This window comes from Cyprinodon tularosa, unplaced genomic scaffold (assembly GCF_016077235.1).
Source record: "Cyprinodon tularosa strain WSP-4 unplaced genomic scaffold, ASM1607723v1 ctg48, whole genome shotgun sequence".
In the NCBI taxonomy this organism is placed as follows: domain Eukaryota; kingdom Metazoa; phylum Chordata; class Actinopteri; order Cyprinodontiformes; family Cyprinodontidae; genus Cyprinodon; species Cyprinodon tularosa.
The window spans coordinates 1,685,349-1,708,799 of NW_024039207.1; the positions used below are offsets into that span (position 1 = coordinate 1,685,349).

General features: G+C 39.8%; 1 protein-coding gene across 3 annotated transcripts in view; it reads left to right on the forward strand.

Annotated features, from left to right (window-relative positions):
* Window positions 1–8,016: 8,016 nt before the first annotated feature.
* The window catches only part of scn1lab (sodium channel, voltage-gated, type I like, alpha b), a 70,979-nt gene continuing 55,544 nt past the window's right edge, over window positions 8,017–23,451 (forward strand). For all 3 annotated transcript variants that reach the window (XM_038301959.1, XM_038301962.1, XM_038301960.1), the window contains exon 1: window positions 8,017–8,278. The gene's annotated coding sequence lies outside the window, so the exon portion shown is untranslated. The remainder of the gene's footprint in view (window positions 8,279–23,451) is intronic.

The following is a 23,451-nucleotide window of genomic DNA, read 5'->3' on the forward strand; positions in this document are numbered from 1 at the left end:
AAGTCTGACTGGCTGCTTCTTACTGAGCAAGATAAAGGATATTCTTCCTGGGCTTTTCTTTACACTAAAGTCAATATTATTGCTAGAAATGTTGTAAATAATTTTATAAAACATGTCGACATTTATTTACAGCACATTGGACGTGCAATTCCAGCCTCTATATCCATGATTAAATCTCTAAAAAGTTAGATAACAGGAGTAGGCGTATGATTCTGTTAAAATCCCCTTTGGTCCAAGCTCTATTATAAACTTATAAAACTGAAATAATCTGCTAACTTCTTGTACCAAACATATATGAAGATATTAGAGGGATACAAAAAAGTTTTTAATACCATATTGTCTCATAACAACTAGTAGCAAACCTTCAAAAGCACGTCTGCCTAGTGAAGAAACATTTTCCCACAGCATGATACTACCAACACCATGTTTCACATTTGTGATGATGTGATCAGAGGGAGGCATACTGCTAATTCTGCATAAAAACCAAAGGTTTTAATGGTGGAAGCACCTCAAGAAACTCCATTGAAGTATAAATCATCTAAATACTAAAAATGACTGGGGATAAAGCTAGTTCTGGAAGCTCCTGTACAAATGTGCATAGAAGATTAACAATTAACATCTGACCTTAAATAGATATAAACATAAAAGTGCAGCTTTTAATCAATTAATCAATATAAGAAGATATTTTTTTTAACCTAAAACCCTTAATTTATAGAAGACACAGCTACCTTCCCTGTATTCAGCCATATTGGTCAGGCTGTAAAGCTAGCTCCTAAATAAGCTTACCCTGTTCCTTAAAGCAGTAGGATTAGTGCCTGTAGGAATCTGCGTCTCTCTCTATGCTGTGACATTTAGAAACTCTTCTAATAAACCAACCTAGAAGCTGCTACACCGTCCTGTATCCACTGATTGGACTCATTCTCCTCCAGCCTTTCTGCTCTGCTCTGTAAAGTTGTAAACACAGACGATCCAGAGAGATGACAGAAATTTCTGTTCCCTTCTAATCCCTGCTGAGCAGTCAGGGCTGCCACACCTAGAACGCCCTGCCCAATCACATGACGACGCTTTGCATGAGTGGGTGTGTGTGTTTGCTGCATGGCTGCCTAGTGGATACTGAGGGGCATCTGCACCTGGTGACCCAATGAACCAATCCTCATCTTGGGAGCACTCTTCAAATACAACAGTGGAATTCTACAGGCCTCTCATTCATATAAAGGAGCTGATCCTCTCTGTAGGATCAGTGTGAATTTGTGCAGATTACCTATCTATAACTGTACTTAAGGAACAAATGCAATCCTACAACCTAAAGTTGCTAATTATTCTAAAAGTGTAAATTTAAGCATGATTTTTCATAGCATCACCATGTTGTGAAAGTGCAGAAAGGGGAGGCTGCAGGGTGATAGTGATGAACCAATATTGATAATTCAGATAGAGCGGAAAAAGAGTCTTCATCTGAAAACATACGAGTATCCGAGTAGAAGTTTTAATCAAATCAAGCATGGCGAACACATGCCCACACCTTCTGTAATCTTGTAATCTCATGGCGAGGTCTGTCACAGCAGACTCAATGGGCTTCTACAGGCGGCTGGCTGCAGTAAACAGATCGCTGTGTGACTGTCTTGTATAATGAGCTTCCTTTGATGACTAAGATATAATCAAAGAGCCTGTTCAATCAGCAGCCAGTCTGTTGCCATGAATCATGGCTGAATGTGTTGTTTCTTGAAGAGAATGATCAGAGAAACACAGGAGGCTACATTATTTAACCTTTGTTTATTCCTAGTAGTATCATTCCTAGTAGTATCATCCTGTATAACCGTCTTGTAGGTGATGCTCTAGACAATAATACAGAAATTTCTGTTTTTCTGTTTCTGTGCAAGTGAAGTGCGACTGATACTCTCATGATTTTATTTAAAGATCTGACCCACAGGCAGTAAACCAGAGAGACCAGGGAAAAGTATAACAGGTTTTATTGTGAGTAGGTAGAGAGGAGTCCAGTGCTGTTCTGAACACTGTCGAACCAGGACTGAAAAGTGAAGGGGAAGATTCTGTGGTTAGTTCAGGCTCAGTGGGAAATTTGTGTCTTTGATTTGAAGAAGGGAATAAAGGCAACAGGACTCACGTTTCCAGAAAAAGGAGTCTCGTTGAATCCAGTCGGTGTGTGGGTTTTTCCAGTAATTGATTTGTTCGTTGGAGGGCGGACAGGGTTTAACCAGGTTGAGGCGTTTCCTTGAGGAACGGAGGAGCTGACTGCCACTTAGATTTCCTGCGGTACTTGAACGGTTTCTTGTGGAGATGAATCCCCTGCTCAGAGAGAAGCCCAAACAATCCTTTGGGGAAAAGTAGATCCAAACCACCAGTTTGAATCCTCAGCTCAGCTTAATGCTCAGAGAATCCTTCCAGGGGGGAGAAGGTCCAAAACATCCATTTTGCAGGATAAATTCCTGCCGAGAGGCAAAGACAAAAAAACAACAAGATTAAGACTCAGGTGACAAAACTCAGTTTAATTGGCTAGAGTACCCAAAACTGGCAAACACTCTGGCGTCGAGGTAGTGGCAGTCAGCAGCTTAAGAGTCCTCCGGTAATGAGGCAACCATCCGCAGGTGTGTGTGGAGGATAACGAGAATCAGGCGCCACCTGGTGGTGGAGGGAAAACAAACAAAAGCACAACCCACACAAACTGGATTCCTAACAGATACGTCATAAAAAACACTCAACAGGTGTGAATACTTCCTCATGTACAGCTGGCTTGCCTTCCTTCACTGCATTATATGCATTCTAAGATAGCCTCACCTTTCATTTGCATGATAGAGCTTTGAATTCTGAGGTTGTGAGTCAAAAACCCACTCTCACAGACTGCCACTCTGGATCTGAGCAAGACATTCTGCAGCCCTGGCGCCCCACAATGGCAGCCCGCTGCTCCGCAAAGGGGATTGGTTAAATGCAAAGGTAAATTTCTGCAATGTGAGATTGATAAAGTTCAATTAATTATTAATTGAACTCCCCAGCATTTCTGGTTTTACTCCAATTTAGGCATCTCATATGTCCCTGCTTATAAAGCAGCAGATAATGTAGAGCATGGCAACATATAATGGAGTAAAACGGAGGCCTCTTCCAAAGGTTTAAGCCACTTATAGTCAGAGTTAGAGCACAGCTTCAAAATATCTTACCCTGCTGCTAATTAATCAGGCTGCAAAGTCACAAAGAGCAGCGGAAGAAGGTAATCCACTTAGGGTAACATAACGTAATGTAATACTTTTTTTTTACAGCCCTATGCTAATCTATCTGAGTATTTCTAAATGGCAAACAGAACAGGAAGTATGTAGTTCATTTAAGGAATTATACCATTACTTTGTGCATTTGTATTTAAAAAAAATCAGCAGTGTGATGCAAAGGAGTCCAAATCATCAGCCTCCACCACTGTGCATAAGAATCAGGATGTTTGTGCTTAAATGCTATTTTTAATGGATCTTTTGGGCAAATTAAACTACTGATAAAGTCTGTTTTCCTTTACAGTATAGAAGCTGGTGGTACCAGAGCAGAAAGCCAAGTCATAACAGCTTCAATGACTCAGCGTGACGCTTCTTAGCAGTTATCAGTCCTTCTATGAACTCTCCTTTCTCTTCCACCCACCCACTCAATGATTAAATAATAACACTCTGAACATTCACTCTCAGCTGCCTTCTGAATGTCCCTCTCACTAGGTTTTGTTCTGTTCATGTTATTTTTCTTTGATTATTTGCTTAGAACTGGAGGATCTGTATAGGAATTCCAAAATCAATTTATAAATAAATATTTCTGACACATAAAATAAAGTTATTTGTCTTTTAATTGTGGAATAAGATGCGCTTTTCAATGTAGAGAGAAAATGTTTACACTTTTTATATAGATATGAAACATGTAACACATCTAACAAAGGTTTTTCAGTTTTAAATATATTTTGCATTATGCCAAATTATCTACTATTTTATTCTTTGTTCCAGAACTTTCTGAGTTTAAATCTCTTTTTTATTTTATTTATTTTTTTGGCAGCCTTTCCAAATATACTTACATTTTCCGTCTTTTTCTGTTTCTAATTAATCTTAAGATAAAACCTGGACTTTTTGTGATTTATTTTCTAAGAATCTGCTCTGACTTTACTGAAAGAAGACTAAATTAAATGTTCTCCTTTGCCCTTCCACCATTTTCAGGTTAACAATTATTGCTTTTCTCACATCATTTCCAATGACTTTATCCATAATGTATATAAAAAATGCAGGAGTAAAATTGAGATGAACATTTTGTATTTTTTTCTTTGATAAAACCCTGCAGCTGCAGAAAAAAAACAGCTGGATGAATAAAGCCTGATTGTAACGGTGGTGTTTATATGAGGTGTCAAATATGTTCTCGGGTTGAAGTGAAACTCCTTTCACCCATGTGAGAAGGACATGGTTCACTGAGCACAAGGGTGTGTCCGCCCTGAGAATGACTCCTTCCTGTTTTTAAGAGTTGATGTTTCTATTGAAATCATACATTTGAATATCTTATAATAGGCACAACAACATTTAATGCTGGTAATGACATTCCAGCTGTAAAATTCCTTTATGGAGCCTAACTTTGCAAACCTAAGCCAAACTGCCGTTTGGAAAAAGCATAGCTTGCTCCCTGTAACAAAATCAAATTTATTGTTTTCCATAAGTCACGTTAGGGAACAAACTGGACTTTTTGGTCAATGTGCAATACATTATGTAGGGCTTAATTGAAACACTGCTCATCCCCTGCAACACATCGTCCCTATAGCACTGCATGGTGGAGGCAGCATCATGCTGGTCATTGGTTTTATTCTGGCAAAGAACAAAAATGACATAAATGTGGTTACTTATTCTATCGTAATTAACCCTGTAAAACAGGGTTAACCAATTAAAAATTAGGTCAGAATAAAGTAATCATCAACCAGTAAAGGTATAATTTAAGGTATAAGGTATAATCTGTTACGTCAAAAACAATTTAACACTGAAATAAAATAAGGTTTTTATTCATCCATGTTATAAATTCCATCCATCCATCTTCTTCTGCTTATCTAGGGTCGGGGCGCGGGGGTAGCAACTTCAGTAGAGAGGCCCAGACATCCCTCTCCTCAGCCAATTGGACCAGCTCTTCCGGGGGAATCCCAAGGCGCTTCCAGGCCAGCTGAGAAACATAGTCCCTCCAGCGTGTCCTGGGTCTCCCCCCGGGGCCTCCTCCCGGTGGGACGTGCCTGGAACACCTCACCAGGGAGGCGTCCAGGAGGCATCCTAACCAGAACCTCTCGATGTGGAGGAGCAGCGGCTCTACTCTGAGTCCCCCCCCGGATGACTGAGCTCCTCACCCTATCACTAAGGGAGAGCCTAGACACACTATGGAGAAAACTCATTTCAGTGCATTTCAGTGCTCCTTCTTCCCCTCATTTGTGAACAAGACCCAAAGTTACTTAAACTCCTCCACTAGGGGCAGTACATCCTCCCCAACCCGGAGAAGGCACTCTACCCTTTTCTGGCTTAAGACCATGGTCTCAGATTTGGAGGGATGATCATCATCCCGGCCACTTCACACTCGGCTGCAAACCGCAGGAGTGAGAGCTGTAGATCACGGCCTGATGAAGCCAACAGAACCACATCATCTGTGAAGAACAGAGATGCAATCCTAAGGACACCAAGACAGATCCTCTCAACACCTTGGCTGCACCTAGAAATTCTGTCGATAAAAGTTATGAACAGAATCGGTGACAAAGGGCAGCCTTGGCGGAGTCCAACCCTCACCGGAAACGAGTCCGACTTACTGCCGGCAATGCGGACCAAACTCTGACACCGGTCATACAGAGACCTAACAGCCCCTATTAAAGGGCCCGGTACTCCATATTCCTGGAGTACCCCCCACAGGACCCCCCGAGGGACACGGTCGAATGCCTTCTCTAGATCCACAAAACACATGCAGAGTGGTTGGGCAAACTCCCATGCACACTCCAGCATCCTGCTGAGGGTGTTACAAATTGACTTTTTAAATTAAAAAAAAAGAAAATTTTCCATTTTAAAATCTAAAGTGTTTTTCTTTTACTTTTTTTGTCATCAGTTCACCACGGTTCTTCCAGCAGTCCACACTTTCTCTGCTCTCTCTTTCCCATCGCCCGGCTTGCCACAGGTTTGTCTGCTGTGACTAAAAGTAGCAGCAGCAGCAACCCAGACTGACAGCTTATTGGTTAATTTGGATCACATGTGGCCGAGTCCCGGGCGCTCCGGAAGGGCTTTACAATATTAACTGGAGATAGCAGTCTAACATGCAGTAATTTATAATTTTTTAAAATCAGGTTGGGTCTGGATCCAGACCCCGGTCCGCTAATCCATGACCTCTGCTGTAGAAAATAAGATGGAGCTCTTATTTTCTAAACCTTTTCTTGCTTTCTTTAACTAAATCTCTTTAAAATATTTGAAAGTTGTTGCACAACCCTTCCTAGATTACTTGAGGCCAGATTTCATTGCTGATGTCTTTCCCTCCTAAAGAAAAGCTGTCCACTCCGAATAAAGAAATCTCAGGGACTCTTGCTTTAAAAATTTAAGCAATTAGTGAATACATGGTTATTGAGACACTCAGGGGCTAATTTACACTAAACCTTTTATCTCACAGCAATGGGGCATTTATTATTTAGCACACTGCTTCTGTGTTCTGTTGCCGGGTTTGTTAGATGGATCAGATAGTTTGTAAGTGGCAATATGCTTCTTCTTCGGTTGATAGATATGAAAAAAGTGCTTCTCCAGTGTAATTCATGATGCTTTGCTGCCTCGGCATTTTTTAATACTATTATATGCACTTCTGATGTGTGTAAATATATATTTTTTAACTTTTAAAATCCTTCTCAATTCACAATAGAAGACTGTTTTTTTAAGGTCACTGCTGATGTATTTTCTTCTTTTTTATTGGTGAAATTAACACATTTTGTTTATTCCATTGTGCAGGTGAACAGGCCCTAAGGGACTTCTGATTGTTTGGAAAGAGCAGCTTATATGTTATTGATGGTGTTTTTCTTATCTTGGCCTTTATGTTCCATCCCCATAAAAAGAACCCTGTGTTTTTAAAGATTGCTACATTTGCTTTTGACCCATTAACCATTTCTGTAAGAAGAACTTTTTTTTCCAACATACTTGTAATCGTTGTATAATGTAGTATTTTGTTTTTAAGATAATTAACTTTACAGTATATTGAGTTTTTTTTCCCCCCAGATCATTGGGATTGTGTGATTTGAAACTGTTTTATTTTGTAATATTATATTATTGGCATAAAAATAATGCTTTATTTCATTTCCAGCCAAAGGTAACAAGTGCTTCTCTAATTTGAGTGCTGATTTCTTTGTGTTTGCACAAAAACTGCTGTGTTACAGGCTGTGCAGAGCTCCTAAAATAAAGAAAATTATACATAAAAAGATTCAAACTAATTATAAGTTTTAGATAATGCACGAAATTTCAGTGATTTGTTAACTGAGGTCAATTTTCCTATCAGCTACATCAACTTCCAACATTCCTTATATAACGTTGGGTGTGTAACTCCCCAATTGGTCCGGTAGATGGTGCTGTTTCTCTGGAATAATAAGCGCTTCCATCATTTAGGATGAAGTCTGTGGACCCCAGGGTGGTCTCCACGTGTAGATGCACGTGTCAGAGAAAATAACACGTTTTTCGTTATATTCTGTAAATTATGGTGATTAAAAAAAAATTATAAGTATAACAGCAAGTTATATTCACATGTTGAGGTTTCTGTTTATTCCCTTTAAGATAGAACAAGGGGATAAATTATAGTATATATTTATTAAAATAACCTAATAATATTAACATAATTTTTTTCTGGCATATTTTATTGAAAAAAATTAATTTAAAATGTAAAAATATTAATCAAATGTATGTTTTCTGGCATTTGGTGATGACCAACAGGTTAATCACATCTCCAAGCAGGATTCTGAATTGTTCTAGAAGTGCTGCACGTTCGGGGGCCATCATGTGACGGTCCCTGACTGAACGACTCTCAGCGCGGCGCCCAACCAACCGGAAGCGCGGAATGATTTCTCCACGGCAGGCAAGGGCGGATAAAAAAAAGGAGGAGGGATAAAAACATCAAAGAGCCGCTTATTATATGATTAACAGCTCTTCTAACGAGATTTGACAAAAGAAGAGGAGAAAAATCTCTAAATCTGTCACTAATCCTTCAATTTCTGGGATTATTCTTTGGAAATGGGATCTACCTTCAGGGTCCCCACCTGCTGGGCACCGTAATGGTGGTAAGTATTCACATATATATTGGACTAAAAGCTTCAAATATAGGTAATATTCAGCCTTAGATGGACTGTTTCCTGTATATTTTTATAGTCAATTTAATCTGACGTCATGTTTTAAGTATCTTCTAGATGAAAACACATCAATGTTTAAAGCTTTGGTGTTTTTTAATTAATTTTCTTTGATATCCCTCCGCTAATTGCGCGCGTGCCAAGCTTATTCAGCCTTTGCAGAATTGTTGTTTTCCGTTTTGTTAATATATAAAAAAAAATTATTTAAAGGGTAAAATATGTTTTTCATCGATTCAAGCTCGGTCAATGTCATTAAAGGAGAAGTTTAATCATAATTACCAATTAATTTATTCTCTAGTCGTGATAAAACAGACCTGTTTGTGGAAGAAAAACATATAACTGTGGTAGAAATGGGTTTATTTTTATTTTATTGAATGTATCTCTATGTGACGCAGAAAGGGACAGAAATCACAGGTTTTAAGCAGGTAGAGAAAACCTGTGACAAAGGTTATAGTGGAGGGGGGGGGAAATAAAATGCCCTTCCATCTATTTTTGGAAAATCAGTGCGTGAAGTTGGTGAAATGACAACACTGGACACACATCTGTGTAGGACACGCCCAGAGCCATTCAGAACCGTTTGTTCAATTAATCCAGATTTTTTTTCAAGCCTCGGATTTACCTACGTAAAAAAATGCAATCATTATAAGAATTTTCGTTAGATGAAGCCTATTTAAACTAAGGTCGACCTGTTTGAAAATGAGTCCTTTTGCGCTTTGCAGAAACACACTGTTCACCAGAAGACTGTGAAGTTGGCTTCCGATTCGTCCCTCCATTAAAGGGCTATTTTACCTATTTTTTTAACTACACACATTTGTTACTTAAGTAGAAGTATAGATGCTGCAGTTTTAAAACACTCTGGGAAAAGTTGAAGTATCATTTTGGCCTCTTTACTCAAGTAAAAGTGAAAAAGTATGTGCTCATTAAAAAAATAATGCAACCTCTTTTGGCATTTACTTAAACACATTTAGTTACTTTAACACAATTGTTTTATGTCCTACCCTGCTAACATGAAACAATTGTGTTAAAGTAACTAAATATGATAAAGTAAATGCCAAAAAAGGTTGCTTTTTCTTTTTAAGTGAAGTATAAAAGTATAAAGTATCCTTTAAAAGAAAACAGCCAGATCCCACTATATGAATTGAAAGCTCAATTTTACGACTATTTTAAAATATTCTTTGAGATAGGGTCAAGGATGAGGGAGGTCTTGTTGGTCTCCATCTCCCGATACGCTCTTGCATGTGTCCAACCTTTCAGACATTTCAACATCTTTTTCTGAATCCAACATTGTAGCATGGCATAGACAATTCACGTTTGCAGTTTGAAGAACACCAGCTTGCTTCGGATGATTTCCTTTAGCTAACCAATGAGTGTTTGCGTTATATGACTCATCCAATCACACTAGTTTTTACTAGATGTGGATGGCAGCAATGATATTCATTGGATGGCGCACATGACGTGAAATAAATATTTATAAACATTAAACCGAAGCCAAGCGTAACGAGTAACGTCTGTTTTAAAAATTTAAGGAATAGAAAGTACAGATACTTGTGTGAAAATGTAATTAGTAGAAGTCAGAAGCAGTAAGAAAAATAAGTAATGGAGTCCTAAAAAGTGTACTTAAGTACAGTAACAAAGTATTTGTACTTCGTTACTTGACACCTCTGGTATTTCTAACATGGAAGATCATTTTAAAATGCATGAAAGCCAAACAAAGCTGCATCAGAAGTTATCCTCGTGGGAATTGATGTCATTTTATCCTGAGCTTTACGTCTTTCTAAATGCAGCTGCTGCAGAAGTTGTTGTTTTTATTCTGGAATCATGCTTAAAATATGCGTTAAAATATCTGTTTCGTAAGATGTGAGTTTCCACACACAAGCTTCTTCTTATTAATAACATTTTCTGGCACAAACCTCTCTTCGGAGTGTCTCTCACAGATGTTCTCTCATTTTCACCATTTAGATGTTCAATTGAAATTAAATTTAAGAACTGTAGAAAAAACTTAATTTGTTGTTTTTTAATTATTTGAAGCTGCCACTGCCTTGATTGACAGTTGGCGCAGTGTTCAAAGCTTTAAAAGCATAATTTCGAATCCTTACATTATTCTTAAAGCCATTATGTCAGTTTGTCTCATCTGATCACCAAACCTCACCAGAACACATGCTGGTGTTACAAATTTCACCTCAGCTGGAAGGTGTGGATTTTTGATGCAGATTGACCTGACAAAGGTTCAGCTTCATTTTGACTCTTCTACAAAATGAAACTCCTTATATGATTAAACCAGATTGTAGGAGCAGATTATGAATTTCTGTATTCCAAATGGTTTGGGTCACATGATCTGTCAGCTGTCTATATAAGTATGATCCGGTGTTGATGAGGACAGGTGTGTTCCACCCGAAAGGGGGAAACAGTTTTTGACCGCAACGCAACGCAAAGCAATACTACCGATACAGAAATGAAAGCTATGTGGATCGCAGAAACAATGTATGCGGTGTTATTGTGAACATTGCCGAGTCATGGAAATAAATGGATTACCTGCACTAACATCAAGGACGGCTCTCATTTCAATTAAGCGGCTAAGTAATCGGCGTGTCAACTTTACCCTGGTGTACCACCTCAGGGGCTTAAAGCTTTGGCTTAGCCTCTATACAAAAGTCAAAAACTGTTTATGAAAAGAACTGATCGTGGAGAAGGAACTTTGGATGGCGTTTGTCTACGACGAGGGACGCAGATGGAGCCTGTGTGTTGGGAACGGAGCGTCAGCTGATTGGCATCAGCTCATCTGCAGCCTGGGGTGACGTCGGACAGGATCGGCGTTCAGGAGGACACCTGGGATTTCCTCGTTGCTGGATTTGAAATGCACGCATCAAATAGGTATGTGTAGCGCTACAATTAGTAAGATGGCCATCTGAATCTAAATCTAAACGTGTGCACACATAATGGCATAAATCCAATGCATTGGTTGCTGAAGTGGAGGAACTTTGTATCAATTAACTGGTTGCAATCTATTGACTGACGGACTTTTATTATGGAGGATTGCATAGCGGACGTGGATTTACCAGCAGGTGCTATTGCGCCATCTACTGCTGACAAACAGGACTTTCTGACCAGCAGTTGTGACACACAAATGGGCAAACGAGTGGTTAAACTTTCTGCTAAAGCAATTGCCAATCGGTTAGATCGGTTGCAAGCTGATAGAAAGGCTAATCTAAATAAAGCTAGCAATTTAAAGGAAAAGATACAAGAGTTGATGCAAAATGGTTTGGTATCAGAAGTTCGAACGTTTCTTGATGGTTACATTGACTTGTGTGTTGAAATAAGATGCATACATGATTCATTAATGAATTTATTGCCGGTTGAGGAGAAAGAAAAACATGAAATATGGTTTAAAGCAAAAATGTTGTTCACTGATGAATTTGCTGAAAAGGTGAAAAGGTGGGTTAAATCAAAAGAAGATGATGAACTTAAAAATGAAAGTGTTGGTCATTTAAATATTGGTGCTGATATTAATCATGATGGGTTGGATAACGATGATATTAGGCCTAATGATAGTGTTTCTAATGTGTGTAAACATTATAGTAAAAGTGTTACCAGCAATCGGTCAAGTACAACTTCCTCTGCACAAATAAAAGCTGCAGCAGAACGCGCTGCACTGGTTGCAAGAATGGCTGTTTTGAAGGAACGTCATGCACTGGAGGAACAGGAGCAACTGATAAAAAGGAAAAAGGAACAGCTTGAGCTAGAAACTGAGCTAGCTGCGTCTACTGCAAAGTTGGCAGTTCTGCAGGCTTCTGATGAACAGTGTCTTTCCCGTGCACCAACTGACGGAATGAACTCTTATTTTGAAAGGCAAAAAATGAAACTCACATCAGATAAAACTCTTAATGCCATGGCAAAGGATTATTATCCTGCAGCATGCAAAGTGATGCAGCAAAGAAATGCAGTACCAACACCAACCAAACTGGAAACAATGGATGTGCGACCAAAACGGACTGAAATGAAAAGTTCTGTGAGCAAGCAGCATTTTGATGCACATGATCAAATGGACTTTAAAAAATCATAGGTTTTACAACATGATGTAAAAACTTCTTGTGAAAATCAAACCAGACAAAGAATAAGTCATCAAACTGATCAAGTTCAAAATGGAGATGTTGTCACTATTATGCATAAGCAAAATGAAATAACTGCTGCACTTGTGCATCAACAGCGTCTACTGTCTTTACCACCACGAGACATTCCAGTGTTTGAAGGAGATCCATTTCAATATAAAGCTTTCATTAAAGCATTTGAACATGGAGTGGAAAACAAAGCCAGTAAAGCTGACTGTCTGTATTATTTGGAGCAATTCACTGCAGGACAGCCTAAGGAACTGGTCCGCAGCTGCCAACATATGGATCCTGAACGTGGCTACATTGTAGCAAAAGGTCTTCTGCAGGACCATTTTGGAAATGAATACAAAATAGCAACTGCTTATATAAACAAAGCTCTGAACTGGCCATCAATAAAATCAGAGGATGTTAAAGCTCTACAAGCTTATGCTTTGTTTCTACGAGGATGTTGCAATGTGTTGGATATGCCAAGTAACATGAAAATGGTCCTTTCCAAGCTCCCATACAAACTCAGAGAGAGATGGAGAGCTGTTGCTCATGATATTTTGGAATCATATGACCACAGAGCTCATTTTATTGATCTGGTTGTATTTCTGGAGAAACGTGAGGATCCTGTCTGATCCAATTTTTGGTGACATTGAAGTGTATGCACCACAACATACAGCTAGCCTGAGGTCTTCCAGCAGCTTCAAGCTACAGTCAAGGATCAGAAGTAAAGGGAGTAGTTTTTCTACCACAGCAACATCAGTGGATTACTCTGAAGATGGATCAAAGACACAAAGGCCATACTGTCATTGTTGTTCATGTGCTCACCTTATAAATAAATGCCAACAGTTCAAAAACAAGAAACACAGAGAGAAAATCAGTCTTTTGAAGGACAAAGGGATTTGTTTTGGATGCTTGTGTACTGGTCACATCAGCAGAGATTGTAATAAACGTTTAATCTGTGAAATTTGTGATCAACTACACCCAACTGTGTTGCATATTCCAAAGGCAAATTCTGAGCCTGAACCAATAAAAGAGCCAACAGGAGTTAAACCATCAACTCTTCCTCAGACATGTGGACATACAGGGGCCGGAAAGAGTCGCTGTATTCTGTCAATCATTCCAGTGCAAGTAAAGTCAGCCAAGGGAGTGAATGTCCTACAGACATATGCTCTTTTAGATCCTGGTAGTACAGCTACATTTTGTTCAGAACAGCTTATGCAAAGATTAAACATCACAGGGAAAAGGACTAACTTTCTCTTAAAAACAATTGGGGCAGGAAAAGGTTGTTACTGCTTATTCATTGTCTGGCATTGAGGTATCAGGGTTGAATGGAAACAACTTTTATCCTCTGCCAGAAGTCCTTACGCAGAAGCAAATGCCAGTCACTTCAGATAATATTGTTACTGCTGCAGAAATAGAAAGATGGCCCTATTTGTCAAAGGTTCAAATCCCCACCATAAAGGCCAATGTTGACTTGTTGATAGGAACCAACGCTCCCAAGATATTAGAGCCTTGGGAAGTGGTCAACAGTTGTGGAGAGGGCCCATATGCTCTAAGGACAGTGTTGGGCTAGGTGATAAATGGTCCATTGAATGAAGATGGAAATAACAGCAGCACTGAAGTGAAGCCGCGTTCTGCTCTAGTGAACAAGATCTCTGTATCTAACTTGGAGTTCCTGCTCAACAATCAGTATGACCATGACTTCAATGAAAAAACCTCAGAGAAAAGTGAAATGTCAAGAGAAGACATTCGTTTTATGGAAATCATGGAATCCTCTTCAACTTTACAGGATAAGAAATATTGTCTTAAACTGCCCTTTAAGAACACAGATGCTATGCTACCAAATAGCTACTCTGTAGCCAAGCAGAGGATACTTGGATTAAGAAGGAGGTTTATAAATGACTCTCGACTTCATGAGGAATATTCAAGTTGCCTCCAGGATGTCATTAAAAAGGGTTATGCCGAGCAAGTACCAGATCAACAGTTGAAAGGTACAGTTGGGAAAGTATGGTACATTCCTCACCATGGTGTTTTTCACCCAAAAAAAGGTTCGTTAAGAGTGGTGTTTGATTGTGGAGCCACTTATCAAGGAACATCATTAAATAAAGAACTGCTACAAGGACCGAACCTTACCAGCTCCTTGCTTGGAGTACTCCTTCGCTTCAGGCAGGAGACTGTAGCATTTATGGGTGACATTCAGGCCATGTTCCATCAGGTGAAGGTTGCAGAACAAGACAGAGACTTTCTGCGCTTTCTCTGGTGGCCAGAAGGAGACATCAGCAGAGAACTGAAAGTCTACAGAATGACTGTGCACTTGTTTGGAGCCGTTTCCTCTCCAAGTTGCGCTAGCTATGCGCTAAAGAAAACTGCAGATGACAACAAATATGATTTTTCTGATCAAGCTGTTCTTGCTGTCAAGCAAAACTTTTATGTTGATGACTGCCTGATGAGTTTGGGTTCAGAGGAAGAGGCCATAAAAATTGTGAATGAACTAAATGCTCTCTGTAAAAGAGGTGGATTTCAGTTGGAGAAATGGATCAGTAACAGTCGAGCAGTGTTGCAGTCTATCCCAGAAGAACACTGGGCAAAGGATTTAAAAGAGCTCAATTTGGATCGCGATGACCTCCCAGCTGAAAGAGCTTTAGGTCTACTGTGGTGTGTTGAGTCAGACTCCTTCAGATTTAAGATGGAGATGAAACGTCAGTCTCCAACTAGACGTGGCATGCTGTCCATCACCAGTTCAGTATACGATCCTTTGGGTTTTCTGTCTCCAGCCATCCTACCTGCTAAGATGATGCAGCAAGAGCTCTGTAGGAGGAGCTGTGGATGGGATGATGTCATCCCACTGGATATTTTAAAACGGTGGGAACAGTGGTTGGAGGAGGTCAAGTTACTGGCTTCATTCAAAGTAGCAAGATGTATGAAACCAAAAGATTTTGGGAACCTCAAATACTGCCAGTTACATCATTTCGCTGATGCCAGTAAAGATGGCTATGGAACTGTAACATACATCCGGTTGAAAGACAACAAGGATCATATTAATGTAGCTTTCTTACTAGGAAAGGCCAGAGTAGCGCCTTTAAAAACTGTGACGATCCCAAGACTGGAACTTACAGCCGCAGTTTTGGCTGCCAGAGTGGACGTGATGCTAAAGGCAGAGCTTCAAATGCAGCTGGATGAATCTGTGTTTTGGACGGACAGTACATCAGTTCTGAAATACATCAACAATGAGGATAAACGTTTCCAAACCTTTGTGGCAAATCGGATCTCAACAATAAGAGAGATTTCAAGCCCTTCCCAATGGAGGCATGTTGGTTCCAATGACTACCCAGCCGATGCTGCATCAAGGGGAATGAAACCGACCCGTTTTCTGACTAACCACATTTGGATTGAGGGCCCCAGCTTTCTTTGGAAGCCTGAGGGATTCTGGCCAGAGAATCCTGTTGATAACAAGATGGACTCCAATGATCCAGAGCTCAAAAGGGATGCTCTTGTGAACTGTGCTGTCACTGATTCAATTAAGCCCACTGATTTTCTTATTAACTACTTTTCCGAATGGAGGAAACTCAAGATTTCTGTTGCCTGGTTTCTCAGACTGAAAACCCATTTGTTGCAGCTCATTCGACAAACAGCTCATTTGAAAGATCCTGATCTTAATAATGGGCAAGTGAAAGGAAAAAAGGCTGCAGTGACATCAAAGGGCAACGCCTTAAAGCCCAAGGATCTGTTGGAAGCTGAGTTGGCCATTGTACGCTATTGTCAGCAGCAGAGGTTCGAAAATGAAATTTCCTGCTTGCTGTCCAAGACTGGAACAGTAAGCAAACAGAGTTCCATCTATAAACTGGACCCTATGTTGGATAATGGGCTTTTGAGAGTTGGAGGAAGGTTAAGTAAAGGAGCAATGCCCATGGAAGAAAAACACCCTCTTATTCTCTCTAAAGATCAGCATATCTCCAGGCTCATTCTTAAACATATTCATCAGTTGTTGGGACACAGTGGACGAAACCATACTCTGTCAACTCTTAGGAGGAAATATTGGATCACCAATGCAAATGCAGCAGTGAGAAAAATCATATCTGAATGCCGCAATTGCAGACGTTTTAATGGGAGAGCTTTGGAGCAGAAGATGGCGGATCTTCCAAAAGAGAGACTTGTTCCTGATTTGCCTCCATTTACAAATGTTGGAGTGGATTATTTTGGACCTGTTGAAATCAAGCAAGGCAGAAAACAATGCAAACGATATGGTTTGATATTCACCTGTATGACGAGCAGAGCAATACACTTGGAAGTAGCAAACTCCCTTGAAACAGATGCCTGCATTAATGCAATACGTCGTTTTATCAGCAGAAGGGGTCAAGCTGTTCACATCAGGTCGGACAATGGGACAAATTTTGTTGGAGCCGAACGGGAGTTGAGGCAAGCTCTCGCTTCATTGGATCATAAACGGATTCAAGATGCTCTTACGCCATCTGGAGTTGAATGGAGTTTCAATCCACCAGCAGGATCCCATCATGGTGGAGTCTGGGAACGTATGATACGCCTTGTTAGGCGCATCCTCAACTCCGTTTTAAGACAGCAACGATTGGATGACGATGGACTTCATACTGTTATGTGTGAAATAGAGGCCATATTGAATGATCGTCCAATAACAAGGCTATCAGATGAGCCAAATGACTTGGAACCTCTCACACCAAATCATCTACTGCTACTAAAAGGAAAACCTGCCTTACCACCTGGGCTGTTTGAACCGTCAGATATGTATGTGAAGCGCCGTTGGAGACAAGTTCAATACATCTCAGATTTATTTTGGAAACGCTGGATCAAGGAGTATTTGCCCCTATTGCAAGAAAGACAGAAGTGGAATCAACAGAAGCAAAATTTGAAATCTGGAGATGTCGTCGTCATCATGGATTCATCTGCCCCAAGTGGCTCCTGGCCTCTTGCTAAAGTAATATCGGTTTTTTCTGATAAAAAAGGCATGGTGCGATCTGTAAAACTGCAGACAAAGAACAATATCATTGAAAGACCTATTACCAAACTTTGTTTGATACAGGGGGTGTAAATCAACAGTTATGTATTCATTTGCTCCTATTGTTATTGCATATAATTGTTACGTCTGCCTGCCATAACAATTAGGGGCCGGTGTGTAGGAGCAGATTATGAATTTCTGTATTCCAAATGGTTTGGGTCACATGATCTGTCAGCTGTCTATATAAGTATGATCCGGTGTTGATGAGGACAGGTGTGTTCCACCCGAAAGGGGGAAACAGTTTTTGACCGCAACGCAACGCAAAGCAATACTACCGATACAGAAATGAAAGCTACACTATATTGCCAAAAGTATTTGCTCACCTGCCTTGACTCACATATGAGCTTAAGTGACATCCCGTTCCTAATCCATAGGGTTCAATATGACGTCGGTCCACCCTTTGCAGCTAGAACAGCTTCAACTCTTCTGGGAAGGCTGTCCACAAGGTTTAGGAGTGTGTTTATGGGAATTTTTGACCATTCTTCCAGAAGCGCATTTGTGAGGTCGCACACTGATGTTGGACGAGAAGGCCTGGCTCTCAGTCTCCGCTCTAATTCATCCCAAAGGTGTTCTATCGGGTTGAGGTCAGGACTCTGTGCAGGCCAGTCAAGTTCATCCACACCAGACTCTGTCATCCATGTCTTTATGGACCTTGCTTTGTGCACTGGTGCACAGTCATGTTGGAAGAGGAAGGGGCCAGCTCCAAACTGTTCCCACAAAGTTGGGAGCATGGAATTGTCCAAAATGTCTTGGTATGCTGAAGCATTCAGAGTTCCTTTCACTGGAACTAAGGGGCCAAGCCCAGCTCCTGAAAAACAACCCCACACCATAATCCCCCCTCCACCAAACTTTACACTTGGCACAATGCAGTCAGACAAGTACCGTTCTCCTGGCAACCGCCAAACCCAGACCCGTCCATCAGATTGCCAGATGGAGAAGCGCGATTCGTCACTCCAGAGAACGCGTCTCCACTGCTCTAGAGTCCAGTGGCGGCGTGCTTTACACCACCGCATCCGACGCTTTGCATTGCACTTGGTGATGTATGGCTTGGATGCAGCTGCTCGCCCATGGAAACCCATTCCATGAAGCTCTCTGCGCACTGTTCTTGAGCTAATCTGAAGGCCACATGAAGTTTGGAGGTCTGTAGTGATTGACTCTGCAGAAAGTTGGCGACCTCTTCGCACTATGCGCGTCAGCATCCGCTGACCCCGCTCCGTCAGTTTACGTGGCCTACCACTTCGTGGCTGAGTTGCTGTCGTTCCCAAACACTTCCATTTTCTTATAATACAGCTGACAGTTGACTGTGGAATATTTAGGAGCGAGGAAATTTCACGACTGGATTTGTTGCACAGGTGGCATCCTATCACAGTTCCACGCTGGAATTCACTGAGCTCCTGAGAGCGACCCATTCTTTCACAAATGTTTGTAAAAACAGTCTGCATGCCTAGGTGCTTGAATTTATACACCTGTGGCCATGGAAGTGATTGGAACACCTGATTCCAATAATTTGGATGGGTGAGCAAATACTTTTGGCAATATAGTGTATGTGGATCGCAGAAACAATGTATGCGGTGTTATTGTGAACATTGCCGAGTCATGGAAATAAATGGATTACCTGCACTAACATCAAGGACGGCTCTCATTTCAATTAAGCGGCTAAGTAATCGGCGTGTCAACTTTACCCTGGTGTACCACCTCAGGGGCTTAAAGCTTTGGCTTAGCCTCTATACAGATAATAAAACATATATTTCTTTTTGTTTTCCAAATAGTTCGAGCCTGTCCAAAAGTATAAAGATTCAAGAAATATTATATTTGGGTTAAAGTGCAAAAATATGTTTTTAATTTCCAGCTGATGCTAACAGAAAATGCACACCATTGACAAGAAGTTGACATTGTTTCACAACAACCTCGTTAACTCTGTAAATAAATGTTCCTATTCCCTTAAACTTAAAGTTGTTCTTGAAAATGAACATGTCCTTCCATTAAAGGGTAGAATAAATTGAAATTGTAATACTGAATAAAAATAAAAGTTCCAGAAATGTTCACCTTTTAGATTTGTATTATAACTTTTTTCAATTTTGTGTTATTTGAGTTACTAGTTTGAAGTTATAATATCCTTTAATGGGGGAAGTATGTACATTTTCTTTAGGGCTGCAACTAATGATCATTTTGCTCATCAATTAATCTGTTGATCATTTTTCCCATTGATCGATTAATAATCAGATAGCAAAAGGTCTTTTTACATAATTTAAACCAGGATAATTTTCCGCTTGAGGAGTTTTTGATAGAACATGTATTAATGGAGGAAAATGTTTTTTTTTACATCTTAAATGCAAAATAATAATTATTAGGTAATTACTGCTCTAAGCGGGTCACTCTGAAAGCTAAAGGCATGTTTTAGAGTCTCTACACGCCAGTTAACGATTAATTCATTACTTAATTAGTTGCTAATTATTTCAATAATCAATTAATCCCATCAATTGTTTTCATCCCTACATATATTCATAAGAAATATCAGACCCATGCATGATGACTGTCATTTTTCTGTATTTTTCTATGTAATGAATAAAATGCAAAGCTGACAAGAATGGTATAACATACTAACAAATAATCTTGTCCAGTTAGAGCACATGATGAGCAGACCTTTTAGAACTAATGTTATACATTTCAAACATCAAAAAGCAAATACATACATTTATTTCCCGTTAATGAAACGAGACAAACTCAGCTGCCAAGATTGTACCAACATTTGAAAAAACCCTACATAATGTTGTTGCAGTTGGAAGGTGTTTTATAATAAGATTGAAGATAATATTTTTGAATTCTCCTCCACGGAAAGCATTCCTACGCATCCCCGATATGCAGCTGCACACTTCCTGTCAGCTGGCTGCAAGGAGAATAGAACAAAATGTCAAGCAGCTTACTTTAAACTTTGCTTTAGTTCTTTGTTAATGTGTTAATTTCACCAATATATATATATATATATATATATATATATATATATATATATATATATATATATATATATATATATATATATATATATATATATTCTTTTTTTATTTTTTTTTTATTTTTAGGTAACTGTAGTAAAAGTTTCACAAGTTGCGTTTTTTAATGAATCTGTCCTCATTCTGGAACCATTTTAATCCACCTATCCAAAAACTGCTCCCTAGTAGAGCTGATTAATTAGCACTTTATTCGAGTGTGTGTAAATCAGAAGCCAACTTCAGCGTCAGCCGGTTTCCGGGGGGAGGGAGGTGGTGGAGCGTGGCTGATGCTGCCTCTCAAGCTAACCAAGCCATCCACCTCGGACAGCCTCTCACCTGTGCGCGTGCAAATAGCCACGCGGACGTCCGTTTTTTTTCCCTCTTTTTTTCTCCGTGTCATGAATGTTCATTGTGTTTTCTGCTGGCGGACTCTCCTAAGGGGCGAAGTCGTTTGCGTCGTTAGAGGTGAACGCGGAGACTTCATCAACATGGCGATAGCAGCTGCTGCTGCTGCGGTGATAACCAGGTACAGACTTCCCTGTTCCCTCCAGACACGTTGCTAGAAATCAGCGCACAGGAGTTCCTTTCCGTGGCTACCAGCTTCCACAGGAGGAGCAGACGGTGTCGGAGGTGCTGTCAGGTCACAGTCAGCCAATTAAACATTTCTAATGGGGTTTTCTTCTCGTAAAGAAAGCAATTTCAGCTCAGGTCGTGCTGGATTTCTCAGTCTGGCTCTAGTTTCAGCAGACGGTAAAGGCTTTCCACCTGTTTGCATAGGAGGCAGCTGGTTCAGCACCATGGACAGCGAACCACATGTCTATAGAAAATCCGTGCAAACCATCAATAAAACTCTTAATGGAGGTGTAATAAAAAAATGAATTATTCTAATGCTCTATCTTCTTATATAAAGCTTTATTTCACCTTTTGGCATAATGATTGTTTTGTGCTGCAAGTGCCCCAAGGGCAAAAAGGAATCCCCTTTAACAGACAATGTCACCTTCTCATTTATTAACAAGGCTTCTGCCTTTAGCTTCAGTTCAAAGTTAATAGAACCACAGACATCTGGTAAAAAAAACCAATCAACCACAATTAATTTGGCTGAGCCTTTTAAATGTTCTCAATCTACATTTTCTGAAAATAACATTTTCATCTATCTATCTATCTATCTATCTATCTATCTATCTATCTATCTATGTTTTTTTTCTTTTAAACAAAGGAAAGAACATGTTCAATTAGACATAATTATGTTGTAGCTTAAGTGTTTTCTGGGACAGAATAAACATACAGCGGATCAGTGTAACCATTAGCTAAATAATGATTGGGTGAACAACTTTTTATTTTGTATGGATTTTTGTATACACACAAGATTACATTTATGTATGAATGACTGAAAATATACAGCAGATACAGCATACCACTTATTTAAAGGATATTTAAATCATCCTTTAAGATTAAAACTTCTTATTTAATAATTACTTAAATTTTTTAAAAAGAAAGTTAAATTTCATGATTAAAAGCCAGTAATTTGTCTAAAATCCATGCCAACACTGTCGTAGGAGTGATGGCATTGTTAGACAGCTGGTTCAAACGCAGACTGTCACTCTGGTCCCCTGAGCAAGAGCCCTAAACCCAAACTGCTCCACTAGAGCAAATTTTCCCACTATGGGAATAAAAAGGAATCTCTTTCCTGTTATTCGCTTGTATTTATTTTTATATTCAGATCATATATTAGTTTTATACATATGTAATCTTTCTGCCAGGATCCATGAAGGCAGATTTGGCTGCTGGCCCTCTGTTGTCAATCTGTCATGTTAAATCTGACTGTAAGGACAGCCACCATGAGGGGTCAGTAGTAAGGATGATGGCTAAGGATCCTAATATACTTCCAAACAGCTAATGGTATGCATGCTGTCAGGATACATATTACAGCATGATATATCTTTGAAGATAAACTCATAGATGTGTTTAATGGATCTTCTTAGTCCCAAAGTCCCTTATTGACGGTACAGCCTGGGCTGCAAGGAGGGAGATATGCATGTGGAAAGGACGAGCAGATTCTAAGTATTTGAGACTGATGTTTCTTGACGTCTCCATCTTGGAGTAGGGGCATGCTGTAAAGCTGCATGATTTATAGTTACCATCAGTGGTGGAGTGGTGGTTCTACACTTAATTTACCAGTCGAAAGACTAGAGTTTATGTTTTTGCCTTGTTTTTATTTATTTTAGTTATGGAGGCACAGAGAATACTAATACAATGAACAGGGCAATAGTTCATTGTTTGTTATTGCATTTCGCCTGACTTACAGCTCTGGAGACCATATATAGCAATAGATGCTGAATGCCTTTGTTTTTCAGGAAGGAAGGAAGGACTGATCTGTAAGATCAAGGATTCCTGCCACATTAATGAAGAACTGGCCAATCAGAGTTAGACCAATCAGATGTCTGTGCCTGGTTTCTGATCCATCAATGCCCATTTTTTTTCTGTCCTTCTTTCTTCTTAGATAGCTCCTTTCTCATTTTATAATATCCGGCTTTAGGTCATTTTTAGCTTCCATGCAGAAGAGTTATCTGGCTAGGACAATCTTTTAGTGTCTGAGTAAGACATGTTCAAAGATAGGGGAAACACTCCAGTTGCTGGTTGGACCAGGCAGTGAACCAGGTATCGGTGAATCTCTAACCTCAGACCATAACACCTCCACCACAGACCTGAACCAGACATCCCTTTTTCTGCAAGGGCATATTAACCTTGTGCTTCTGGATCATTCTTCATGTGGACTCTTCAGACCACATAAGATAAATTCAAAATCCTAGCTGACCTTTGCATCGTGCACGTAGAACTGTTCTGACCCACAAAGACATTTCACTGTGGGATTACTATTATTATTGTTCTTAAATCAGTTTGGCGAATGATCCCAGTTCTGATCATGGAGGGTTGTCTTTTAACCTTATGCCCTTTTTAAAGATGAATAATTGTTCATCATGTAAAAAGGGGATT